We start from the raw sequence: 27,383 nt of genomic DNA on the forward strand, positions 1-27,383 counted from the left end.
CCTATGTGTTCTTTTGTTCTGCTGTCTGTGACATCTTTTGATGATCTGCTTCTATCACTGCTTTTGCCTACAACCACACCACCCCCCTCCACTTCTCTCCCCCCATCCAACTCCACCCCCCCACCACCTTAAACCAGCTTATATTTCACCCCTTCCTGGGATTCGCCTAGTTCTGTCGAAGGTTCATGAGGACTCAAACGTCAACTCTTTTCTTCTCCGCCGATGCTGCCAGACCTGCTGCGTTTTTCCAGGTAATTCTGTTTTTGTAAAGTGGAAAAGTGCTCAGGTTGTCCTGTCCACAAAAAGCAGGACAAATCCAACCTGGCTGATTGATTACTGCCCCATCAGTCTAATCTCAATCATCAAAGGTGTCACCAATAGTGATATCAGACAGAACTTATTCAGCACTAACTTGATCATCAATACTGATTTGGCTTCCTTCAGGGCCACCCGGCTCCAGGCCTCATTATAGCCTTGGTCCAAACATGGAGAGTAGAGCTGAATCATGGAGGTGAGGAGATAGTGATTGCTCTTGACATCAAGGCAGCATTTGATCGAGTGTGGCCTAGGAGCCCTAGCAAAATTGAAGTCGGGGAAAAAACTATCCCTGGTTGGAGTCATACCCTAGCACAAAAAAAGATGGATGTGTTTGTTGGAGACTATCATCTCAGCCCCAGGACATTGCTGCAGGAATTCCTCAGGGTAGTGACTTAGGTCCAAAAATCTTCAGTTGCTTATTCAATAGCCTTGTTTTCATCATATGGTCAGAAGTGGGGATGTTCATTGATGATTACAGGGTTCAGTTCCATTTGTAACTCATCACCTAATGAAGCTGTCTGTCATCATACGCAAGAAAATTTGGACAATATTGGGCTGATAAGTGGCAGGTAACATTCACTCCACATGAGGCAATGACCACCTCCACATTCAAGGACATTACCATCACTAAGGGCGGAATTTTCCCAAATTTGCACTAAGTGCAGTAGTGGGTGGGCAAAAAAGGCATCCTACCCGCCGCCGCCGATGGCAGGTTTTCGCGGCATATCATCCCAAACCCACCTCATTATTTATGCACTCCCGGGAAACACGCCGCTTCCATGACAGGCGGGCTCTCTTTTGCCTTCCCACCATCACTCCACCATTGCATCATACTGGCCACCATGTTTAAAAGGCAACCACCAGCATACTGCTCATCGCTATCAGCTCACCGCCATGGCCCAGGAGACATGGCCAGCAAAGGAAAAAAGACCACAGCACCCCGGTTTAATGACGGGTCCCACGAGTGACTGTGGATGCTGTGGAGGCCCGCCGGGATATCCTGTACTCCCGCTCTGGCTGTAGGTTGGGCAACGTGACCAAGGCTTGGGAGACGGTAGCAGTGGGGTTCAGTGCCAACGCCCTTTAGGAGAGGACAGCCATCCTGTGCCACTCTTTTCATCACTCTCAACTCACACACTCACAAACATAGCACACATCCACAAGGCCCTCACTCTGTCAGATCAAGGGACATCACAATTCACACTCTCACACACACCTTTGTCCTCAGCCGTCTATAGGACCACTCACCACCCACACAGGCCAGGCACATTTATCTAAAATAGAGGTAAAATACCACGGATGCTGGAAATCTGAAACAAAAAGAGTCTTTTTCAGAGTTCTGAAAAAGAGTCATACAAACTCAAAACATTAACTCTGCCTTTCTCTCCACAGATGCTGTAGACCCGCTGAGTTTTTCTAGCACTTTTTGTTTTTGTTTCAGGGACATTTATCATCTGGTCTGGCAGGCGTCCTACTTACACTTTCTCCATCTCTATCCATGAGGGACAAGCTGGCACATAACAAGAGAGAGGTTGCAGACTGGTGGCAGAATGCCCACAATCAAGGTCCTCACAGACTTTGAAAACAGAGTCATCCAGCTGACTGGCGAGGATCTGGACCGGTCCTGTGCTGACGGTGAGGTTGGCACTGCTCTACCAAGTGAGGATCCAGCAGTGCAACATCCATCAGACAACCATGCCGTGAGTGATATGTCCTCTTTTACAGGCCACTGCCATGCACTAATTATCTCTCCTTGCTTTCGTAGGCACATCTGCCAAACAGCTGACAGAGTCCATGACCCGGGGCCTCCAATCAAGCCCCGAAGAAACCTCCGAAGGGGAATCTGAAGGCACCCTCCTCGAAGTTCCGTCACAGCGCTCACCCACACCCTCCACCAGCGCAGTGACACACGTGTTGGTGGGACCTAGCTTTAGAATAGACACAGGATCACAATCTAGTAAGCACATCACACTGTCTGATCCGCAGCAGGCGGTGGCAAGGACTTCCCAAGTCCCCAGAATTTGGAGGACTGCTGAAGGCCAGAAATTTTCTGAGTCCAACTCACATGACGAACATCTGGGCTTGGTCATGTCACAGTTGCTGGAGATGCAAAGGCAAGCTCAGGAACATCAGGAAGGGATGTCTGCTGCACTCTTCAGATTGCAAGGCACAATGGAGGAGTCCATCCACCTTCAGGCTGAGGTGATAGCGCCAGCATGCCAAAGCACCGAGGTCAGCACTGGTAGGATGGCAGCCACCATGGAGACCTCCTGCATTGCTGCATGTGCTCAGCTCCACTGCTGATGTCAAAGTTGGCCTACATAGTGTACATGAGAGGGGTGCGGGGCAGCTAGGTCTCACTTCAGCTACCCCTTCCCCTCAAAGAGTCAGCCAGGGGCCTATGAGCACCCATAGGGTGGATGATCAGCAGGTGGGCCCATTCACCCAGGTGGCTCTGGGGGTGACCGGCCCATCTGAATCCCCTCTTCCTGTACCCTCAGTAGCTCCAGCTTCACAAGCTGAGGAAGGTGCCACAGCTACACAGCAGTACCCTGAAAGCAGGCCAGGGCCCTCCAAGTCTTGGCCCTCCAGAGTATTGCCGCCAAAGTCATCACAGACAGGATGTCGCAGTCAGCAGACTGCCTCAGCCTCTGCTGTAGATGTCCACAGAGTACCAAGATGTAGTGTCGGGGTTAGGAAAACTAAGGAGAATTAGTTGAATAACCTGTGCACGGGTGTTAGTCACTTGTACATACTGTTCACTATTGTCAATAAACTCCCAAGAATGTCTCCCTGCCTATGGCTCCTTGAGCAGTGTTCTTGTCACTCAGATATGAAACCTTTCTGCAGGAGATAAAGGCAGGTGTCTCAGTCCAGGGCCTCTTCCCTGTGCTCTGTGCAGCCTTCAGACCAAAGTGATGGTCTGGCCGCACACTCCCTGGAAACATTACTGATGCCTGTACCTCAGCGGTGCTAGTCATTACTGCCAGAACGTAGTGGGAAGGCACCACAGAGTTCTCTCATTCTCTCTGTGTGCTCTCAGCATCCTTAAGGAGTAGCTGGCTCCCATCTCCTCAGCATCTGTGACCACTGATGCTGTGCTCCAGCTCCTGAAGGGCTCAGGTACTGAAGGCGGACAAAGCACCAGATGCTTCTAAAGTTTCATGGCTGCATCTCCATGATATAACACTGATCACAGAACGCAAGCGAGCTGCCCTCGGTCAGACAGAAGTCAGACATTATCAGGGGCTATGTGAAGATCTATGGAGTGTCCTCACTGCTTGTCACTATCATCCTCCTGCAATCGAGCAACTATTAAGGCCTCCACTGCGTCTCCATGACAGGAGCATTCTCACAGGGTATTTGCACTGCCATAAAACAGAGTGGAGTCAAACGTTCAGAAATGCGCTATGAGGATCTAGGGGGTCACCTCACTGCATGTCGTCACCATCCTCCATAAATCTAGCAGGTATGAGGGCCTCCTGAGCATGCCTGCCTCACGTAACCAGTGCAAGGGCCTTATCCCCATCATTGTCACCTCTGAAGACCTCCTCACCCTCATCCCTGTCAGTGTCTTCCTCATCGGAGGAGACATGCAGATCCTCCATCTCCTCCTCAGCCAGTTCGTCTCCCCGTTGGAGTGCCAGGCTGTAAAGGGCACAGCAGACAATGACAATGCACGACACCCTCTGCAGACTGTATTGCAGGGCTCCACCCGACTCGTTCAGGCACGGGAGCCTTATCATCAACATCCCGATGGTCTGCTCCGCCAAGTTGCAAGCTGCAGCATGAGCCACATTATACCACCGCTCTGCTGCAGTCTGAAACCACCACATGGGTGTCATCAGCCACAGCCTCTGCAGGTAGCCCTTGTCCCCAAGGAGCCATCCCTGCAGCTTCTGTGGAAGGTGGAAGACTCCAGGGATCTGTGACTGACTGAGGATGTAGGCATCGTTCACACTCTCTAGAAACTGTGCGCATACTTGCAGGATGTGTTTCTGGTGGTCACATACCTGCTGCACAATGAGTGGAATCCCTTGCAGTTGATGTTGTCTGCCATGTGCAGCGACGGAGACCTGAATGCCACATGGATGCAGTCGATTGCACCCTGCACCTGTGGGAATCTCAAGATCCAGCGAACCCAATGGCCTTTGCATCCAGGCTGTCCAGGTCCCGGGAGACATGCACAAAGTTGTGTGCCTTTGAGAAGGTGGCATTCGTGACCTCTTGGATGCATTTGTGGGTGGAGGCTTGTGATATCCCAGAGGTCACCTGTGGAGCCCTGAAAGGAGTCAGTGGCATAAAAATTGTGTGCCACGGTCACTTTCACAGCCACTGGCACCTGTTGCCCTCCATGTGCCCTTGGCACCAAGTCAAGCAGCAGATGGCAGATGTGAGCAACCAGATCCTTAGACATCGGCAGTCGTCAGCGACACTGGTTCTCGGTCATCTGCAGAAATGACAGGCAACGTGTATAGACCCTGGGTGTCGCTAGGCACCGACCAGCCACCTGGTCGCTGTCGCTCCTGGGCAATGTATGTGAGAGCCCCAGCAGTCCCTTCTTCCTGAGATTGCTGCTTGTGCCTGTGCGCAGTCAGGCACCTCAGTCCCTCTCTCTCCTCCGTCTTCTTTGCTCTCTGTAGGTCATCAGGCATACAGCTAGGTCACCAGCCTCCATGCTCCTGACATGGTCCTCCTGCGGCACGAAAGAAAGAGAAAGAGACATGGTTACCATGGCTGTACTTAGCATTGTTTTTGGCCCTATAAGACGGCCCCTTAATGCTTCCTGGAGTGCTGGCCACCCCTTGGATGGCCACAGGTGAGTGCGCTGCATGGCTGCACTGTCAAACTGTGACATGGGGGACACTGGCCCAAACCGGGATGCTGAGATTGCAAGGGGCTGTGAGCATTTCCAGCAATGACTGATACACGGCCAGCATTGTCGAGAAGATTGAACAACGTGTGCAGTCCAACTGCTCCGCGATCCAGTAAAGTGATTACGGACTCGCAGTCTGTGCCGGAGGGGGGGCGGTTGGGGGTAAGGTCTGGAGCGCTTGGTGGCACTTTGGTGCCTCCGCATTGCTTGCATGGGCGGGCAGGCTAGGAACCTGACCCCAATCATATCACTATTGTTGCGCCTGAACTATCTCAGTTGCAGATGAATGGTCAGTTTATGCGTGGCCACTTCCCTCACCTACCCTGCCCCCCACCTCAATTTCTTGTGCGCGGGATCCAACACCTGCGCAGCAGTTACACCCCCCACCCCACCAACAACAGCAACAGTTGCCTCCGAGGCAGGGCAGCACTTCACCCAGGCTTCCCGGCGCCCCTGATGCCTGCAAAGCAACAGGCAGCTCTGGTGAGCTGTGGAAAACGTAGCTGCTCACTTACTTCAGTTCCCCCAAAGTGAAGGCCACCAAGTGTACGTCGCCTGTGTGCTGTTGTGAAACACATCGACGTGCTTTCCCACCAACATGAACGGATGATCCGGTGGAATCCAAGAGCCTGGAGGGATAGCCTTTCAATGAGATGTTGATGTGTTACAATGAGCTCCCCAACAACCACTGGCGGGAAATGCAACCCACTGTCAGAGGGCTGAGCAGACAATCAAGGCCTGCCTTCCTGCCATCGTGAAACCGATTGTGCCATATTGTCCGCGCATGCCACCTATCATACCCATTGCCAGCGCCCTGAATCCCCCATCATAAACATCCTGGGGTTCAGCAGTGACAAGAAATTGGAACAGCCAAATATACTATTGCTGTAACAGCAGGTCAGAGGTTGGATATTTTGCAACAGATATCTTACCTCTCAACTTCCCAAAGCCATTCTGCCATCTACAAGACACATAACAGGAATGTGATGGAATACTCCATACTTGTCTGATGACTGCAGCGCCAGCAACATTCAAGAAGCTTCGTACTATGCAGAACAATGCAACCCACTTAACTGGCATGCCAACCAACACTTTAACTATTTATTCTCTCCGTTGTCAATACATCATGGCTACAGTGTGTAACTTCTACAAGGTGCACTGCAGGAACTCACCAAAGCTTCTTTGACGGCACCTTCTCAACCCACGACCTCTAGCACCGGAAGAACAAGGGCAGCAGGTGCATGGGAACACCACCGCCTACAGTTTCCCCTCCAAAGCCATAAATCTTCCTGACTGGAAAATATACCACCATTCCTTCATTGTCGCTGGGTCAAAATTCTGGCACCCTCTACTTAACAGTACTGTAAATATACCTATACAACACACTACCAAGGTTCAAGATGGTGACTTACCAACTTCTTATCAAAGGCAATTAGGGATGGGCAATAAATACTGGCCATTCTAACCATGCCCACATCCCATGTGATTTATAAAAAATTGACTTTATTTATGAATAAATATCATACCAAACATTATAATAGTAAATTGCACATTGGCCGGAATTTTCCGTCGCCACTGGTGTCTGGCGTCACAACAGGCGTGAGCGAACAATATGGCGGGAAGGCTGTAAATTGGTTTCACAACATCGTGAAAGCATTTGGGATTGTCCACTCCACCTGTCCATGGTGGGCCACGTTTCCCGCCACCGGACGTCGGGAACATCGTTTTAATGCATCTGCATATCATTATAGTCCCTGCCCACTGGAATCATCCCCCCACACTGGGTCATCCGAGCGCCTCAGCATGTGTTTCACGACTATACATAAGCGACATGCATCTGGGAAGCTGCACTTTACTCAGGGCTTGTTTGCCTACCTTGCTTCAGGCAGCACTCACGGTCATCAGCGCCCGGCTTCGCAGGCAGCAACACATCACTTTTAGGGGGGCTCACGGGCAGGTCTCCATCTACCAAACCAGCTGGAAGGGGGGGTAGCTTTTCAACAGCTGCAGGGCTTGAGCTTGTTTGGGGAAGGGGGAGAAAGGGGCTGCAGGGATTTTCAACAGCTGCAGGGCTTGGGCTTGTTTGGGGAAGGGGATTATCCCAGGGTTGTGCACTTGTTGATTTGTGAAAGTAGCCTCAAGATGGTGAGGGCTGAGGGGGCAGTCTCCAGAGGGGCTGAGGCCAGAAGATGTGGGGGTGTGCGTGAGAGAGTGAGTGCTGATGTACCGTGAGCTAGCAATGAGCGAGTTGCCAGTGAATGTGTGATGGCCTTGTGAGTGTGAGAGTTCAGAGTGATGAGACGGTTGCCTTACTCTGGCGGCACATATGAGATCATTCATCCTCTTTCTGCACTGGATGGCCAACCTCATCTGTGTAGCGTTGTCACTGACCACCACTGCCACCACCTCCCAAGCCAGAGTGGTGAGATTGCTGAACCTCCTGCAGTCGGAGCGGGGGTGGAAGACATCACGGCAGATCTCCAAAAGGCATTCCAGTGACGGGTCACTGAACTTTTCTTGGCTTTCAGGGCTATGGCTTCACTGGAGCAGTCCTGGGCTGCAAGCATTGAGAACTGTGTACACGGCTGCTGTTTAGATATGACATCCAGAGTGAAGAAACGGTGTGGTAACAGCATGACGGACAATTCAGATGCCACCCGCCAGCGAGACAGCATGTTTCCTGTGGCTGCATAATTAATGAGGTGGAAAGAGGACAATGCGGCATGAAAAGCCACATTGCAGCCAACAGGTAAAATGTCCTTTTGCCTGCCTGCTACCGCAGTTAAGAAAATCTGGGATGATTCCGCCCATTGTCTTAATAATTCAAATATTTTAACCTACACACATATTCGTTTCATTAGAGATAACCTTGTTCACCCAGTAAAATCTGCTAATGATAGCAACATTCCGGTCACCAAATAAAAACTTAATACACTTTGTAACAATCTGGCAGTCCTGCTCAATTGTTGCGTATGTTGAATTTTAAATGCTATTATCTTTCCTTCTTGCTCTTCAACAAGAGACAACACCTTAGTACAAATGAAAGTAATTTATTTAAATCTAAAAAACCTATTTTCAAGGCAGCCTCACTTCTTAATAATATTCCTTTGCTTTCGCCCATTGGAAAGTAAGAGGATAAGAAAGAAAAATAGAGGCGGTGGTCAGCAACGAAGCAACAGTGCTTGGCGCTGACCTCGAAAAAAGCTGCCCACAAAGATCTAGCAATCTCTGTAGTGCTGATTTCCTCTTTCCCAATATCATTTGGAATCCGGTGCCATGTCAAGGAAATCTCAGGCATCCAGCAACAATGATGACATCCAGCAGCCAATCACTTTACAGTATTCTCAGCAAGCAAACCAGGAAGTAAAAGCCACAGAGCCCCTTCACTTTTAAGTTTAAATTTTACAGGTAGCAAAATAAGCAATTATAACATTCACAAGGGATTAAGGTATGAGCTAAAATACCATAAACAAGCTTTTTTTGAAAAAATATTAAAAATGTGAAATTTCTTACCATAATGGAGAAATTTGTGAAAATTCAACAAAGTTTAAACTACTCTTACATGACCAGTGAAGATGCTTAGCAATAATTATGAACTAATGCCATCAAAAACATATGTGGTACTTTGTGTACTATGTGGTATCCTTTCCTGTGATTCTTTCCATTGATAAAGGGAGTCAACAGGAAAGTCACACTATGGCCAAGTGTATATATTATCTATGACACCTTATACTTTGCAGACCTCAACCACTCAATAAAATTCCATCTGTCACACTGACATGATAGCTAGTAAAATTGCTAAGAGAACAATGCACTCGTGTTTTGCTTGATTTGTTTAGGTTCCGTGACAGATTAACCTATTGGCAGTCTGGCATGACACTCCAGCACAGGTGTACAGGGCAGTGATGATCTTAATAGACATGGGAAAAATAGTGCCTATGATGAGAAGGGCTACATCTGTGCTTAATCAGTGAGGGATTCCTTTTTGAAGTAAACTGTGTGGAGGAGCGCCTCTGCTGTACATAAAGTTGTGGGGTATCAGCAGGTGGGTATGATGCATCTCTGATCCAGACTGACTTTCATTTGTACATCTTCCATAAAGCAAAGATAAAGAATAATCCCCAGTGGAAAACCTACATACCTTGTTTGAAGTAGTGCAAAAACTGTAGCCTCACTACAGATAGCAGAAAGGAAATGTAAAAGTAATTGGCAAGTATCATAAATAAAACAAAAAAAATCTGATCATGGCAGAGTAATAAAAGCTTGAACTTTAACCACCAAACACCAGTGGGATGGAATCCTAGAAAATTTACAACATGGAAGGAGACAGTGCGTCCATGCCGCTTGACAAAGAGCTACCCCACCTAATATCATCTTCCAACACTTGGTCCATAGTCCTGTAGGTCATGGATTTTCATGTAAGCATCCAAGAACTTTTTAAACGTGCTGAGAGTTACTGCCTCTACCACCCTGTTAGGCTGTGAGATCTTTGTAGACCACAAAGTTGAAAAACACAATTGGTGCCATGAAGGTGTGCTTTTGCCAAATGATAATTTTTACTCCGCCGGCTGGAAATCTGAATTGAACTTCTAAAAGCAGACTTTCGAAAAACAAAGAGACTAAAGTGATTTGAACGCACAACCCAAGATGGCTAACTCCAATTTGCATTACTATAGTTTTCACATACAAATTCATTGGAGTGGAGACAGTCCATCCACAAAACCCATCAAAGACAATAACTTCAGGGGAGTGTAAAGGGCTCACATCTCCTGTCTCATGAACAAGGCATCTATGGCAATCACCTGAGGTATTCACTGTTGGAGACAGGCCATTAAGACTAATGGTTTGGATAATGGGACCTTGGCTAAGTTAGCTTCTAGACATAATCTAATAAAGTCACCTTTGAAATACACAGACAATGGCCAGAATATAATGCTCGTCAGGCGGGCACACTCCCGACCCGCCAGAGAGTAAAACAATGACGTTGGGCGTACGTCCTGACATTGTGTGATATTTCGGCGTATTAAGGCCATTAAAGTTTATAATTGAAAGAAATTTTTCGCTGCCCATCCAACCTTACAGTTGGCAGGCAGATGAAAACGCCAAGCGGCCTTTGCATTTTTTTAGGAAGCCTCACCCAAGGGCAGCATGAGGTTTCCACCAGTAAATATAAATAAAATAAAAATGTTAACCTTTCATCAATAACATGTCCCCGTTCTTGTAACAGAATCACAAGATCTTAAACTCTTCATCTCCCTGAGGCAGCTCTGTGCCTCAGGGAGCTTTTCCAGTGCACACACACACAAGTATGCGCGAACTTGCGCTTTTGCCCTCCTCCCGCCCTCACACACAGGCAGCGCTGAGTGCTACCGTGCGCGTTCTTTTGACCACCCCCGCCGAACCTGCTGGATGGGGGAAATATCCTCCCAGTGTGTTTTTTAAAAATTCCCCTGGCAGTTGGAGGATGAAAGTCACATGACAAGCCAACCTTTGTATGTTTTCAGTACATGTTTTCTCAGCAGAACTGAGGACAAGCAGCAAATGGAGAAGACCTAAACTGGGTTCGTCCTGCCTCCAGTTTCCTCTAACCTACCTGGTAAGCTTCTAGCCCTATTTGTTGACTGCGACCTTCCAGGGGCACCCTGCTGCAGAACTTTCTTAAAAGAATCCAACCCAGCACTGCTTTCTCCCGAAGAACAACCAACTCAGTTGTCTACATCTTTATATCGGGGGCATCGAGACTATCGAATTCAGCCTGAAGCCAGCTGAGTCACCAGACAATAGACTGTAATCTCTTTTTTTTTTATGGAATCTAATTTGGCCAACCTATCTTTCCCCACTCTGTAATCTGTATTTATGTGTGAGTGAACTTCGAGTATGTGTGCATATGAAAGTCGGTATGTATTTTATTATTTTACTTGGATCGATTTAATAATAAAGCTAACCTCTTTCTTTGTTAGACCCAAGAAAACTTATCTTGTTGGTTTTTTAATGGTCGAAACACATAAGTACTTAAGTACTCACTAAAGTGGCAGGTATAGCATTTCAAACAAAAAAGCCTGTTGCAGACAAATGGGGAGAGGGCAAAGAGGAGACTCATTCGACCCCTCCTTACCTATTTATAACAGTAGTTTTAAAATAATATTTTGAGGCAGCACAAGAGACAGTCATTCATGGCAAACTGTGGCCCAAGGTTTCTCAGCGGTCTATAAAGGACATCCGCACTTTCATACTCTTAAATAAACAGCCTGAGACAAAGCTTTAATGGTTGTTGGGGACTGTGGAAGATGCAGTCAATGAGAGTTTAACTGCTCTTCAGAACCAGTGAAGAAATGCCTCTCATTTTAGAAAGAAAATATGGTTTTTACAGTTATTGATTAAGTCATTGGCTATGGAATTTCTGACTTTTATCTTACTAAGATAATTTCTGCTTGATGTATTGGGCGAGAATTCAGGATTGTTTGTACACATTTTCTCAATGCCTTAAAGCAGTGTTGTCCAATGCACTTACCACTGGTCACGTGGCGAATCGGCCACAGATATGTGGCTAATTGAAGTTGTTCATTTTTGGAGCCAGATAATAGAGTTCTGCTAAAATTACAGCAATGGGTATGAGTATGCGTGTCATTCACTAGACCATTATGTATCATGCATCCCCAATTAAGCAAGGAAAAACAACCACATTGCTCTTAGATAGGAACCACTTTTAGCTAGTCAGACTGTGACTATGTTCATCAGAACATAGTTCAGTTTTCAAATTGCTAGTGACCTGGAAGCTGAAAGGTCACTTGCTCAATGAAACAACAAAAATAGTCCACAATTTGTTACCCTCTTTGTTTTTGTTCTTTCAGGGTGCCTTAAAAGAATGATACATTTAGATCAGTAGGACCACTCTGTGAATCGCTGCAAAAGCAGAGCCAGCCTTTGGAAAGATAGCGGTCCCTTTACTTTCGAAATTTCCTTGGGGAATCTAGTGACACAAGGGATACTAACTGAAGAACTTGGTTTTGTTTAGCTGGTAGTTGGCGGTTCTGCGAAATAGTTGAGGTGTGTGAGTAACGTACAGCATTGACTGGCTACTAATGAGGGTTGAAATGTACAATTTTGGCAAGGTGGGGAGGTATAGCAAGATCTAAAGTGATCCGTCTTCATCTTAATAAATCTGTTAAATAAGGGATTGAAAGGAATAGGGAACTATTGGCACAAATCAGGAGATAACAGGAGGTTGGTCATAGCTATTGGCATAAAAGGAGAGATTACAGAAGGTGGGCCATGAATTAAAGGTCCACTAAAGTTGATACAAAAATACCTGTTAATTATTTTCCCTCCCTGAGCATCATAACATATTAATTCTTACAAAATTAAGATAATTTACTCTTGAGGAAATTTATTTTTTTTTAAATAAACTGGAGTACACTGTCAGAAACAGAACATTTCCGTTAACAGATTGTCACCACCATTTGAGAATGTATATAGCAGGCTTGCTTTAGGGAATTGTTGGAATGTAAAATCCTTTTGAAGCTATTCGCCTGGCTCTGGTAGGAAGTGTATTGCTCTTGGCTGTTGACAGTTTAAAACCTCAAACTTATTTTCTAAAGATTTTGCATTTGTTTCATTAATATTGCAGATATTTTGCATCATGTAGCAAATATGATGAGCTGCTCACCACAAATTTAGCATGCATCACGATGCTCATGGGCAATACTGCCTCAGAGCTCCAAAAAAGCATCTGCAACATGCGCGAACACACCAGTGGGACAAAGTTGAACACTATGCTGGTAGACAGACAGACAGACACACACACACACAGACACACACACACAGACACAGACACACACACACAGACACAGACACACACACAGCCATTTTAGAGCTCTATGCTCCAATCGCCACTCTCCTTTAGCCTGGTACAGGTAAACATGCTTTAAACAACACTAACGAACTCCAACCAGCTCTATTTAAATGGATCATCAACTACCTACAGATAACTTGCCGGTTGAATTGTTCTGGCTGTTCTAAATAAGACACTATGAATATTTGATGCTTTCTATAGCTGCTTAAAATTACAAATGGTCTACAGGGGCCAAGTGTCCGTCCTGCCAAGTAAAACCTGGTGGACTGGTAGCAAGGCAAGGGTGGGCATGCCTCCTTATCGGACGCCCTATCCCCATCAGAGTCACCCCTGCAAGGTAATTTTCCCCTCTGGGTTTCCCCTCCCACATCCCCCAGGCAATCCCAGCTACCCTCCCACCCCCAGGTTGGCAAGGCCCAGCAAAGCGCCTTCAAGTCCCAGTTCCATCAGCGTCTCTTCTTCAGGATTGCCCAGCAGGGCCATCTCTCCCAGTGGCACTGCTGGGACAAGAGGTCTCCTGGCCATGTGACTGGCAACAGATCTCAGGGCATGATTTTCTGATAGTCATTCAATGGCTGTGGCATGAGCCATCCAAATGGAGATGGGCTGAGGGTTCCTGACATAAGTGTAAAATTCAGCCCCATGGTTTTTGCAAAAAGCAACTGCTCCCAAACACTGGTGCCCTAGTAGGCATCTTTGGAATACAATGTAACTTGGGAAATGTACAGGAGGCTGCTGGAAGAAGCAGGATAAGGGGAGAAGGGTCCTCAGCAGGAGGCTATATCTGCCCATCGTGCAACCTGTTAAAACCTCAGAGAGGGATAATGTGTAAGAAGTCTGTGTTTCAGTAAGGACATCTTCATTGAATTCTATGATCTACTGCAGCCACAACTGCAGTCTGAGAGCAGGACAAGAACCACAATACCAGAGGTTGTAAAGGTGACCATGGCAATGAAGATTTATGTATTTAACTCCTTCCAGGCAGGAGCTTAAGATCTTTGCAACATCTTGCAATTTGTCATACACTATTACGTAATGGACACTATTGCATAATGGAGGTCAAAGAAGCTCTCTACTCAATGAGAACTAATGATATTTTATTCACTCTTGTCTGAGACTAGCAGGTAGAGTGAGCAAGCAGTTTTGCTAGGACTGCTGTGTTTCGCACTGTGCAGCATGCCATTGACTGCATGCACATCACTTTGCAGGTGTCACATGTCAACCATGCTATATACTGGAACCAAAAGTGATTCCATGTCTTCACCATCCAGCTGGTACATGGCCATAGGTAGCGAATCATGCAGGTTAATGCTCAGTATTCTGGCCACAGTCATGGTGCCTTCATTCTGTGGCAGTCAGCTACATTTGAGCCACTATTGCAAACCAAAGGATGGCTACTGGGTAACAAGTGCTATCCACTGACCAAGTGGCTGATGACCCCACTGCGCAACATGCATACATTAAAATTAACGCTATCATACAAAATGGCATGCGGAAACAACATCCATTGCCTGACTACCCTAGAGGACCCCTGCAGTGCTCAGCAGGTTGGGTGTCAAAACTCATGGTGCACGCTACTCAATCTCACCATCACGAGAGCTCAACCCTGACCACCAGCTATATAACAAACAGTTGACAAACAAAAACACGAGGAGGAGGAGGAGGGGAAAAAGAAGGAAGGTTGGAGGCAACCTAGACAGCCACTTCCTGCCAAGGTCAACTGAAGACTCATCCAAGTAAGATACCAGTAAGTACAATTTCCATTCGATAACTTACCACAGCTCACCTTCCCTCTGTCACTGTCCTTTATAGCATCAACTTGGTCACAATACAAAACAAAATAAACATTCCAAACCAAATGTTTAATTAAAGCATGCCATATTGCATGCAAATGTCCACCAATTATCCTTGTATATTCCTTTAGTGTTTGTATTGCAATCAACAGGCACAGGTTATTCGCAGATCTTGAACCCTGATCTATCAGAGAGAAAATTTCTCTGTAAATTCTAAATCACAGTGCTTCTCTCTCCATTGTCTTGAAAGATCATTAGAATAAACTTGTGTGAGCTAATCAATTTACCAAGATTAAATTTGGCTATGATTAACCCAGACAAGCATTTCCATAGCATCTTTAAAAACCACCAAACGTCCCAAAGCTCTTTATAGCCAAAAAAAGTACTTTTAAAATGTAGTCACTGCTGCAATGTAGGGGAAACACAGCAGCTAATTTGCAACTTCCCTCAAACCGACAATCTGCTTTTGTCATGGTGATTGAGGGATAAATATTGGCCGTGACACTAGAGATAATGCCTTGAGCTTATTTAAAATAGTGCCATGGGATCTTTGATGTCCACTTTGAGAGGAATGTTAGTTTAAACTTTCATCAAATAAAAACAGCACCTCCAACAGTGCAGCACTCCCTTAATACTGCACTAGATTGTCAACCTTGATTTTTGCGCTCAAGTCCTACACAACCTTCTGATTCAGAGGCAAAAGTACTACCAACATGGCTGACACATGGATGAATAGGAAACATTCATATACATATAGAAGATACAGGCGCATAACATACTGAAATTGATCTCCCATGACTCAGTGAGTTGGAGAATACTCTTTTTTATAAGAATAGAATAATTGTGCCATACAAAATATAACATTAGGGCCACTGATTTAGTGACTGAGTAACTCAAATTGTATTAAATGGATTATTGCTGTTCAGGGGATCAAATTTCAAAAGTGTGCATTATTCTGTAAATACCGTAAAAACATAGCTTGCATTTTATATATATTCCTTAACATATGTAGTTAATTTTTAGTCTATTACCAGTTTTGCAGCTGAGGACATTATATAATGTTCAATTACCAGCTTATCCATAGGCACTGAGAAAATATTTGCTGGACTTTGCAACTGTTTTAAAAAAAACTGGCAAGCAAGTCAAAAGACACAAAATGTTAGTCTGGTTCAATAAAATAGAAAAGTATCCTAAGCTTCGCAGAGCCATATGCAGATAAAAATGGACAATGAGGAAAAGAATGAGATGATGGGCCAAATTTTCCGGTCTCTGGATTGCCAGAAATGGGACGTATGTTAGGAAATGCTCGTGAGGACTCCGCAGAAGTCTTGAAGCACAGACATACACAGAAATTGCCTGGAAAGTTTAAACACCCGATGGGCTATTTCCCTGCCACTTGGGGCCTTCTGCGAATGTCTCTGATCTGAGCTTAGGGCAAGACTTGTGCAGATACTTACCCAGGAAATGTTACACAGTTTAACACCTGGTCTAACAGCTGTGTAAGTCAACTGAACATCACAAATGACACCTCAGATCACCCCCACCAACCACCCGACCATCCCAAGCCCCAGTCATCCAACTATCCCCAACTCCCTGACCACAGCCCCAGCCCGACCTGACAACCCCCAACCCGACCTGACTATCCCTTTGACCATCCGCCCAACCTGACTAACCCCGACCACCTAACTATCCCCCCTGCAATCTATCCTGGCTAATCCCCCGCCCCGACCACCTTCCCCAACTAACCCTGAACCAGACCAGACTATCCCCCAAACCCTGGCCTCACAACTCGGGGTTGAATAGAATCTAAGGATTGTGACCAGTCTGGTTCAACCCAAGATTGTGGTTGGAGGAGGAAATGGAAAGGATATAGAATTTGTGGTAGGGATCAAAAAAAAATGGTTTTCCCGATGCCTAAATGAAGGTAAACAAAAGCCTGAAAAGTAGTCTGCTAGTGCACAGTCAGTGGAGAGATTGAGAGGGGGGATGGATTGGGGAAACTGAGTGTTGTCAGCCATGTCAAAGGTTATAGAGAGGTCAAGGAGGGAAAATGCACCCTAGGTCATGATCACAGGAAACATCATTTGTGATTTTTCATTGCTGCGGCAATGGAAACCAGATTGGACAGTAGAGAGGGGCAGAGGTTTAGAAAGCAAAAGCAATTAAAAAGTAAGTTTTTTCCTTAAGAATACTTCATTCCAGTGTCCTTCCCTCTTAATTCACTGAGACAGAGAGCAAATTTCCTCAGTGCTTCTTTGCTCCGCTGCTATAACTTCAGAAGAAGTGAAGCAAAAGCTCCGTTGAGCATAAGTTCTCTTAGTTTACTGAAAAATAATTTACAATAGAAGACTTGTTAATAGTTATAGTTAAAGAATCGGCTTCGGTTTGGTGCAATAAATTGGACTTTATTAAAATCTATTAATACCAAGTGATAAAGAGTGGGAAATGGAAATATTTCGCCAGCTATTGGTTATATTTTCCAGGAACTGTACCACAGTTCTCCCTGCCCCCCCATCCCCAATCTTAAGTACGTACTCACAATTCCTACCCTCCCCATTCCTTGAGCACATTCTCTTACATCAGTGAAGTAGCCATATTTTAACATGGCAATTCCTATACAAAAAATTTACAAAGCTGTAATTCAAATCAAACTGAGTAAGGGTATAAAAATGGAAATAACAAAAAGAATTTTCTAAATATATTGAAAAAGCCATGAAATATCCTATCTAATGCATTTCACAGCCACAGAGGTTGAGTAGTTGATAGCCGTATTAAGGCACAGCTGCACAGACAGTGATCTGGTATCAAATGCTGCTATCATGAATGCCACAGATTTATACATGTAGAGAATGAAGGTAATATTATGCATTGTCCCTGAAGAAAACTGAAGGCCGCAGTTTTCGAATATCCATTAATTTTGCTAGTCATTATTTTTCCATTGCAAAACATTTATAATTATACACTATGTATATCCATTTTGAGGTACATTTATGTTTGTAACAAGTTAAAACCTTTTGGAAAATTCAGACATGCCATCTCACCCCTTCATCTTCACCCTTATTTTGCCTTTATGCATACATGCAAACATATAAGTAAATTGAAGATCCAGACACTAATATGTTAAAATATATTACAGGAATGTTCTTAGATACACGATAAAGGCACAGCACATCAAATATAAATAAAATTATTAAACTGGCTACTGACCTAATTATGCTACAAGACTGAAATCAAAGTATGATGAGGCCAGCTTTTAAGCTTGTGTATAATACAAACCATATGTAGAATCTGTTTTATCAGAAGTCAGAAGGGCATTACTTTCCTGAAAATTACATATTCTCATGCAAAAAACCGGATGGTCTTTATTGATGGACAATGTCGTAAAGCCATCACCATGTTTATAGACATTTAATTGAAGACAGCATAAAACGATAAACTAAGAAACATGCATGGTTGACTCCTCCAATTCAAACCATAAATCATACTGATGTTCAGACAAGTCTCCCAGACACAAATTCTGATGATAGATGAACCATTTAACTTTGATTTTTGAAAGCAATGAGCTTGCTAGCAATACCTCACACTGACTAATACCACATATGGTCATGCAAGAATTCATCAGAAATCCATTTTTTTTGTTCTGCAGATGCCAAAACAGCTAGCTATAATATGTGAATGCAGTTGGGCGAGTCCAATTTTTATGAATTTAAAATCTTTTTTAATCATAGAATACCAAATATCATTTGATATGAAACAAATCTCAGTTGAAGACTTTTATTGAAATTCTTATTCTAAAGGCATGATTTCTTTTTCTTCTTAAGTTAGGCAAACTAAAACTATCACAGAAATCTAAATGAACGTATGCAAGCCGTGGAGCACCCGTATAGAAATTTGCGCTTCATCAGTAATGCAGCTCGTTTAATCAGACATTTCCTTTAAATATCACGTATTATGTAGGATTTTAAATGATTCATAATTCCACCTAGTACACAAGAGACTCCAGGTGGTGGCTCCCTCTGACTACCTCACACCTAAAACCAATAGGGGATTCAATAATAAAGCATTATAATGGAGGCCAAAAAGCAGCTGCTTACCCTCTCAGGGGACTTATTTAGCTATGCAATGTAATGTCTGACTTTAGGCCTTGTTAGTAAGCAGTTTGTGTGGCTGCACTCGCGGAGCAAACAAACAGTGCTGGAATCATTGATTCAACCTGATTTAATAGGATATTTTAGAAATCCCTTTCTACTCCATCTCTGCAGACTGTTTCCTCCCTCTCCGACTCTGACAGCAGAAAACATCAAGTTTTTTTTTATCAAATGAGTTTCAAAGCTTTTTGGTTCCCTTTGCTTTAATTATTTCTGAACTTTGAGTTTCCAGGGACTACAAAGATCAGATCTAATTTTCAAATACAGCGAACATGAAATGAGCAGCTATGAAAGAATAAGAACATACAGATGCAAAAACAGGGCAGCTCTAAAAATAATATGGATAGTCTAAGGAAAACAAAATAATCCAATGGAAAAAAATTATGCACTGAGCATTTCCTAAAAGAACTGGTTACTCAGATGAATCAATCACCTTGTGTAATATCTTAGAATATGATATATCAAGCGTGTGCTTAGCAATGAACAGAGCAGCCTGAATCCCCTACAGTTCATGTTTGGTATCATCCAGCTGTAATAAATGAAAGAACAGTGATATTTAGATGGATGAGCTATGCACCTGGATGAGAAAACTACCAAACAAGGACCTTAAGCGATCCCCTGTCTTCACATGCTTGATTTCATTCCTTAATTAGAGCCATTAATCAATGAGTATGAGATATAAGACTTTAGAAGGGCCTGGTGACATGACACCTTGCCACCTGTCAAAATTACAGCTTTCAGTTCATGCGCCATCCCTCAAATAGTTATTTTCTACAAGCGTGGCTGCATTCTACAATTTATTATTTACAGTATAAGCCCCTACCACCCCAAACCTTTTTCTGATGAATCTTTATGCAACAAGCATTTCATTTATTATTCATTAAATATCTGTACCATGCACAAGTTTCCAAGATCTGAAAACTTAGGCTTTGACTTTCTTCATGGAATTTGATATTGTTCCAGTGGCAAACGTAACTCGAAATGCTAGTAATGTTTATATGAAGTTCTGCTCCTGAAGCATATGCTTACAATGAATGTAGTCAACATTTGTTAAATATGAAATATATTTTTCTCCAGGGTTCTTAAAATTTAAAAATGCGGCATAATTAAAAATTGAGATTTCCAATATTGTATGCTCCCACTAACTTTTCGGAAAAAAGTACTGACAGGAGGAATCTCACTCTTAGTTGCTCAAATGTTATAAAATTAATTTTATCAATTTCAATGTGTGCATTATTTTTGACTATTAGGTCACTTAGACAACTAGATTATAGTACTAATAGGTGAATTTGAAAAGTGCAGGGAGTTCTCCCTGGTGTCCTGACCAGTATTTATCCCTTAACCATTATCATTAAAACCGATTATTCATTAGGCCACTGTTGTTTGTGGAACACTGTTGTTTGTAGAGGTTTGGATACTGTTCAGTAAGTCTTAATGAAGTCATCGCATTCTTAAGTGCATGTAGTCATTAACTACAAAAACTATGTACACATATGCTGCAAAGGGTTCAAGCTCGCAGCTGTCTCCATGCTTGCTTATGTACACGACTCTGTCCAGCACTAGACTGACCTCTAAGTGCGGGTCATGTATTCGCTTGCATCACTGTGTGGGTGGTACTGTACTCAGTCCCATGTTAATCCTTTATGTGCTAGACCCTTATACTACACCGCCCCCCCAAAAGTCTTTATCCAAAGTACTTCAAAATTATCAAGTCTCTTCAAGTCTCTGAGTTCATAGGTTCAGGCGGTCTGGAGGCCTTTCGACACTTCCAAATCTCGATTGCACTACTATCGGAGGAGTAGTAGTCTCTGTCATTGCAGGTAGGCTCTGTTAATTTGGAGGTTGTTCTGACATCTGGATATCTTTTTATCCTTTTTTTTCTTTCCTTGGTATTGAACAGCTCTTTGTCGGTTCAGCAGCTGTGGCGTTAGGTGGTTGTTATTCTATCCCATTTTTTCCGAAGCATACCATCATTGTGCTCATCTCCATCTTATTTTTTCCTCCTCTACTTTCATCGTGTGGGTCGTCGTGATCTCCTCACTGACAGAAGATGGCCTTTCCTGTTATGAGGATGTGGTTTTTCAGTAAGCTCACAGTTGTTTTAGGCTGTGTGGTGTGCTGTCGGCAATGGGTAGCTGCTACTTGATTCCAGCATCATTTGTGGCACTGTCATGCTGGCTGGAGTTGCAGTGTTTACTCTGTGGTCTCAGTGTTGACTTCATCAACAGCCGTCAGAACCGGAGGTTGAGGCTCTTCTGGTTGTTGGTTGCTCTCTTGTCTATCCTCCATTGAAGGCATCATGATAACCATCTGAGCGGTCTGACCACAAGGGTTTTCTGGCACCCATAAAGGAAATGAACAAAACCTGCTCTTCAAAGAGAGTACACAGTTCAGAGCGGAAGTCCCAGTCAGGACATTCTTTCTTGTTTGAGTTCTCAGGAACTTTCAGTTCTGTTTAATTTACGACAGTGTTGTCTTGACATATTCTGCTGTTTTGAGGAGATTCTGGGCTACACAGGTATCTCTGCTCAAGAAAGAAAAAGGCTGGTTACGGATGACGTACAGCAGCACAAAGATTTGTTTACTGCCATACCTTAGTGGTTCCAGAATCATGCCTATGACCAGAAATCATGTTCAGGCCCATAGAGTCCTGTGTCTGTTGATCGAGGTCAAGATCTTTCGACCACAGTTCTTTGTCCAATCGGACCATAGCACTGGCTCCCGTATCCAATTTAAAGTTTGCGAGATGGCCATTAGCTGAAATATCTGCATTCCAATACAAAAATCCAGGATCTTTGACCTCACCCAAGAAGCATAGCTGTAAGTCCTTTTGGTGTGCAGTCTCGGCCTCATGAATCATCTTTGGGTCTTCTGTGCATTTAGATATTTTGGCTTTGCACAATTTGCCAATTCTGATACATTGGAAGCATTGGGCTGAAATGGCAGGGCACTGAGCTCGCCTGTGGGAGCACTTTGTTCCACAGCACTGGGATGGTCGCTCTACTGGTCAGTTAGGGTATTGCTTCCCTTGCCTGGATTGTCCCCGTTTCTGTGTAACTGGAAAGTAGGGTTCCCTTTGTACCACGGTTTATTTTCTCCTCTTACATCACTGTGTGGGTGGTACTGTACTCAGTCCCACGTTGACCCTACACATGCCAGATCCTTATACTACAGTTTGCAAACTGGCTGCTACAATTCCTGTATTACAATAGTGACTTTAAAAAGTACTTCATTAGCTGTATAGCACTTTGGGATGCCCTGAGTTTATGAAGGGTGCTATATAAATGTAAGTCTTTTTTTTAGTAAGAATCTCGGAGGAAAATAACTTGAAGGGATGCTGTCTAGTTAAAATTTAACTACAAAGGGGTAATTCTGACTTTGCGCGACAGCAAATCAGCAACCTGTTTCACATCTCTCACGATTTTCACTTACATTGACAGCACTGAAAACAGGCTGCTGATTCAAATCACCCAAAATCAAAATTATCCCCTTAAAGTCAGAAGGTTTCTCTTCATATCTTCTGACTAAGTATCATATAGATTTTCTGTCTGTAGTTAAGGAAAGCTAGAGATTCTTGGACTCAAAGAATACTAATACGTGCCACCCTAACTTGAATGCACCAAATCATCAAAAGGGCTAAAACCACCAACCTGCCTGTCTACAGGTGGAGCATAATCATTCCACAGTCCTACATGAAAATAAAATCTCACCACTACATGGAGTAAATTGTCTACCATGTACTGCAGCACTACTGCTGTGCTACATGGGGCAGATGAACAGCAGATCTAGAAACTGGAGGTGCCATAGGATATTAGAATAATTGCACACTGTCATAATTTTATGGCCCAACATATCCCTCAGACCTCACCATCAGGCCAGGAGAGTACCCCTGGTTCTGTGTAGAGTGTAGAACGGCATGCCAGGACCAGCATCAGGGTCAACTTAAAATGAGGTACTACATACGGCTACTTGCACGCTAAGTACCAAACTCAGCAAGTCATGCAGTTCAATCATCAATGGATCATGGCAAAGCTCTGTAGCCTGACCAAATCCAATCGAGAATGGTGATGGAAAATATGGTAACTATTGGGAGCGGAAGACCCTTGAAATGTCCATCTTCAACTATGGAGAAACTAGGCAGATGAATGAAAAATACAAAGCTGAAGTATTTACAAGTGTCTGCGAAAAATGCTGAATGGACAAGATTGCCTGTAACTTAGTTACAATTTATAACCAATTTGGTTCACTCCATGAGATTTTAAAAAGCAGTTGAATGCAACAGATACAGCAAGGCTTTGATAACTTCCTGGTTGTTGTGCCAGTGCAGCTCTGACAGTCATCAGCCAAAACTTGAATGATTAATATGCTCTATCCACAAGAAACAAAACAAATATAATTCAGCAAATTACTTCTCTATTAGCCCTTAATCAATTATTGTAAAGGTAGTTAAACGAACCATCGATAGTAGCATCAAGTTATACCTACTTATCAATTACCTGATCACCAACACTCAGTTAGGTTTCTCCCAGGGTCTCTCTGCTCCGAATCATCACAGCCTTACTATAGACATGGATGTAACAGTGAAATGCCTGATGAGAGGTGAGGATAGCTTGACTCTTGACATCAAAGCAGCTTTTGACCAATTATGGCCCTGAGCATCATTAACAAAACTGAACTCTATGGTGATCAGTAAGAAAACCATTCAGTGGCTGGATTTTTCACGAGGAAAGGCAACTGTGGCTGTCAGCAGACAATAACCACAGCCCCAAGTCATCATTGTAGGGGTTCCTCAGTGAATCATCTCAGCCTAACCACCTACAGCTGCTTCATCAATGATATTCTTGTTGTCATAAAGTTAGGACTGGGACTGTTCCTGACTCCACAGCATTCAGCTTCATTCAGTAAAAAAAAAAACAGCCCATATAAACCTACAGCACTTCCTGGCATATATCCAGGTTTGGACTCACAAGTGAAAGGTGACATTCACATAATGTTAAGTGTCAGGTAATAAGCATCTCAAACAAAAGAAGGCCTAGGCACCGTCTCCTGACGTTCAACCACCATCGCCTAGTGTCCCATAATCAATACCTTAGTGGTCACTATTGACCAGAGGCTGAACTGGACTAGCTATATTAACACCATGGTTGCAAGAACAAGACAGGGGCTAAGTAGTTTGCAATGAGTGGCTCACCTCCTAACCCCTCAAAGCCTTCAGATAATTCACATAGTTTATTAGCATGATAGAGTACTCACCACTCACCTGCTGCTGCTACAATGCTCAAGAAGCTCAACACCATCCTGGACAGAGTTCAGTGAATTGGCATTCTTTCCACTGGACTCAATATTCACCTTACCCTATACAGCTCTGCACAAAAACAGAGTTCAAGACTGCTGTGTCACTTTGAAGGTTCCCTTCCCAGGGCCAAGATGTCAGCCATCTGAGCTTTGATGGCAACAGAGAGTTGCCATAGGCTAGCTTTCCTCTTTTGGAAGAGGTATCTTCACATTTCAGTACCTGAAATGGAAGATAGAGGGCAGAATCTTGTGCTGCTACTGGTAGCAAGAAACGAGGTTGGCAAGCACACTTAATTGTGTGGTAAGTGAAATATCAACTTCCTGACAGTGGGATGAAAGTAGGGAACCAAGAGGGCTGAAGACAGATCAAGCTTCCCAATAGGAAGCAGCAGAGACCTATTTGTAATGCATTAGCATGTCATGCATACTCATTAAATCACCATTTCACCAGATTAAATGGTACCTTAGCAATTAACTGCAGTGAATGAGAAGCACATGCTTTCAGATTCACAAATGGTTAAAGGTGGCGTGCAGCAGGCAAGGTGGTCTTCCTGGTGGATTTGGACTGAGTAGGAGCTGCTTTTCTTTTATGGGAAGTTTTGCTGGACCACCAGAGAGTAGGGATTCATGTATTGAGATTAGGTGGTGGCAGCGCAAGGGATCGGGACATGGCTGACAGAGGGAAGAAGAGTCATGGAGAACCTATGAGGACTCATGTGGGACAGATGGAGGAAGCTAGATGACACAGGAAAGATCAATGTCGATAAATGGTCGGTTAAGTGCAGAGATACAGGATTATAGAGGGAAGGTCAAAGGTAAGGCCCTGAGAGTTGAGAGTAGCAGAAGGCAGGTCAAGGGTGATGGAGGAAAGGTGACTGAGGGAGGATGCAGGGTGATGGTTTCAAGCTCCAGGATCAATGTAGGAATGTCCAGGAACATGGCTGCAACTACAAGAAGAGATCACCGGAGTACAAGTCGAGGATGGAGGTATCCATGGTGGTATGGGTGGAGATGAGGGCATAGCCAATGCTCCCCATTGGTCAAAAGTTCTCAGGTCAGGAGAGAGGGCCTTAAAGGCTGTGCTGACCAGATCCTTGCCTGCCCTGTGTCTGTATTTCACCTCAAGCAGACTAGATGGGTCAACTGCACCCAGTGCTTCTGCTAGCTCTGATGCTTCTGGAGAGGAATCAGCAGAGGGTGCTTAAGGGCCAGGTGCAACAATGGCCAGAATTCCAACAAGGGGCACCAGCAGAGGGTCAGGCAACTCAAATGATGGCAACCAGGGGTCCTGTGAGATGCCAAGCATTGGCGCATAATCAAATATACCACTGCAAATGTCAGTGAGTAATGTCGGAGACAGCCAGGGATGTCCAGGGATTTTCACCAAGTCAGCTGCTTCAGGGTGATCTAAGTTCCTGTGGACGGGGTAGCAATCCAATGCCAGTAGCTTTAAAGGTAACCATGGTGTTGAATTTCTACGCTACCGGATCATTCCACTGGGGACGCGTGGCATCTCGCAGTCAGCCACTTACAAATGCATCAGTAGGTTACCAATGTCCTGTTCAGAAGAGCCAATGAATTTGTGAGATTCACCACAGACCCGAAGAGCCAAGCAGCAAGAGCTGTGGGGTTTGGTGCCATGGCTGAATTTCCACAGGTAAAAGGGGCAATTGACTGCACACCTGTTGGGCTACAAACTCCCTGGATCAGCCAGCGGCCTTCATAAACTGAAAAGGTTTTCACTCTCTCAATGTGCAGCTGGTCTGTGATCACCGCAAACAAATCTTGCAGATCTGTGCTCCATTCCCAAGGAGCTCTCATGACTCTTAATTTCTCACTCAGTCTCAGGTGCCACAACTGTTTGCTCACCCTCAGCAACTGCAGGGGTGGCTCCTGGGGATATCCTCGGACGGCCTGGCTCAAGATACCTGTGCAGAACCCCTAAAGCCCAGCAGAGGAAAGCTATAATGCTGCCCATGCCTCAACAAGGGCAACAATAGAACAGACCACTGGAACACTGAAGATGAAGTTCCGCTACCTGGGCTGCTCAGCTGGAGTGCTGCAGTGCATGCCACAGAGTATCCAGGTTCACTGTGGCCTGCTACACCTACACAACCTTGCAGAAGCCCACATCAAACATCAATGAGAATCATTGAAGTGTCATACCCTTAGATACACCCATCAGGACGAGCAATTCCCAACAAAATGACCATTAAATGCACATGAATAAATTGATCTAAACCACATGTTAACACATGACTTATAATATCCATAGAATGAATAGGCACCCCTGCCACCTTTGTGCCTTTAAAATTTTGTCATCTTACGTTTCCTAACACTATGTCTTGGTGCAACCCCGACATCTGCAGCTGAACTGGAGGCAGCCTAATGAACGCTACACACTGTTGCCTGAGTTGGCTTTGGCTGCGCTTCTCTTACAGTCTGAGACCTAGAGGGTTCCAGCCTGCTGAAAATTTTCTGCACAAGTGCAATTGCATCCTCTTCAACCTCACCTGCTGGAGGCGATGAGAACACTAGCAGAGGGGAGGAGCGGTGATAGCACACCCTTATGGCGCCCTAAGATGGTGCTCTCAGGGTGACTTGCTGGTGCTCCTTGGTACCCGAGGCACCTCCCTGACTCCAGGAGGAGCAGATGCACCTGGAGAGAGATCAAAGTGCTCGTACCTCTTGCCTAGCCAATGCTGTATGCAGCCCCTGGCCAGTCTGACTGAATACAGGTTCCAGTGCATAACCAGCAGCTACTGATTGTTCTCCTGGACCTGGTTCCCCATGGTGGTTGCCAACCTCTTCAAGGAGGATGTCATGTGCTCACATGGCAGAGCCATATCAGCACTCAAGACTTGGGTGGACTCCTCCAACTTTAGCTCAAGGCTGTATATGGCCTCTGGCAAACCTGCCAGATGTTCCCCTGCCTATCTCTGCATCTCCAACAGGTTCCTGCATGGGGATCAGCATGGCCCTGGTCTCCAACAATCCTCTGACTGTCAGGGACTTCAGCTGTCAGATTCTTCATCAACTGCAAGGGTGTGTCTATGATGTGATCATCAGACTGTGACACTGAGTATAATCTCAAAAGTGTA

General features: G+C 44.7%; 1 protein-coding gene across 1 annotated transcript in view; it reads right to left on the bottom strand.

Moving 5' to 3' along the window:
* The window catches only part of LOC121278804 (filamin A-interacting protein 1-like), a 286,735-nt gene that overhangs the window by 110,042 nt on the left and 149,310 nt on the right, over positions 1-27,383 (bottom strand). The gene's annotated exons all lie outside the window — the stretch shown is intronic.

This window comes from Carcharodon carcharias, chromosome 6 (genome assembly GCF_017639515.1).
Source record: "Carcharodon carcharias isolate sCarCar2 chromosome 6, sCarCar2.pri, whole genome shotgun sequence".
In the NCBI taxonomy this organism is placed as follows: domain Eukaryota; kingdom Metazoa; phylum Chordata; class Chondrichthyes; order Lamniformes; family Lamnidae; genus Carcharodon; species Carcharodon carcharias.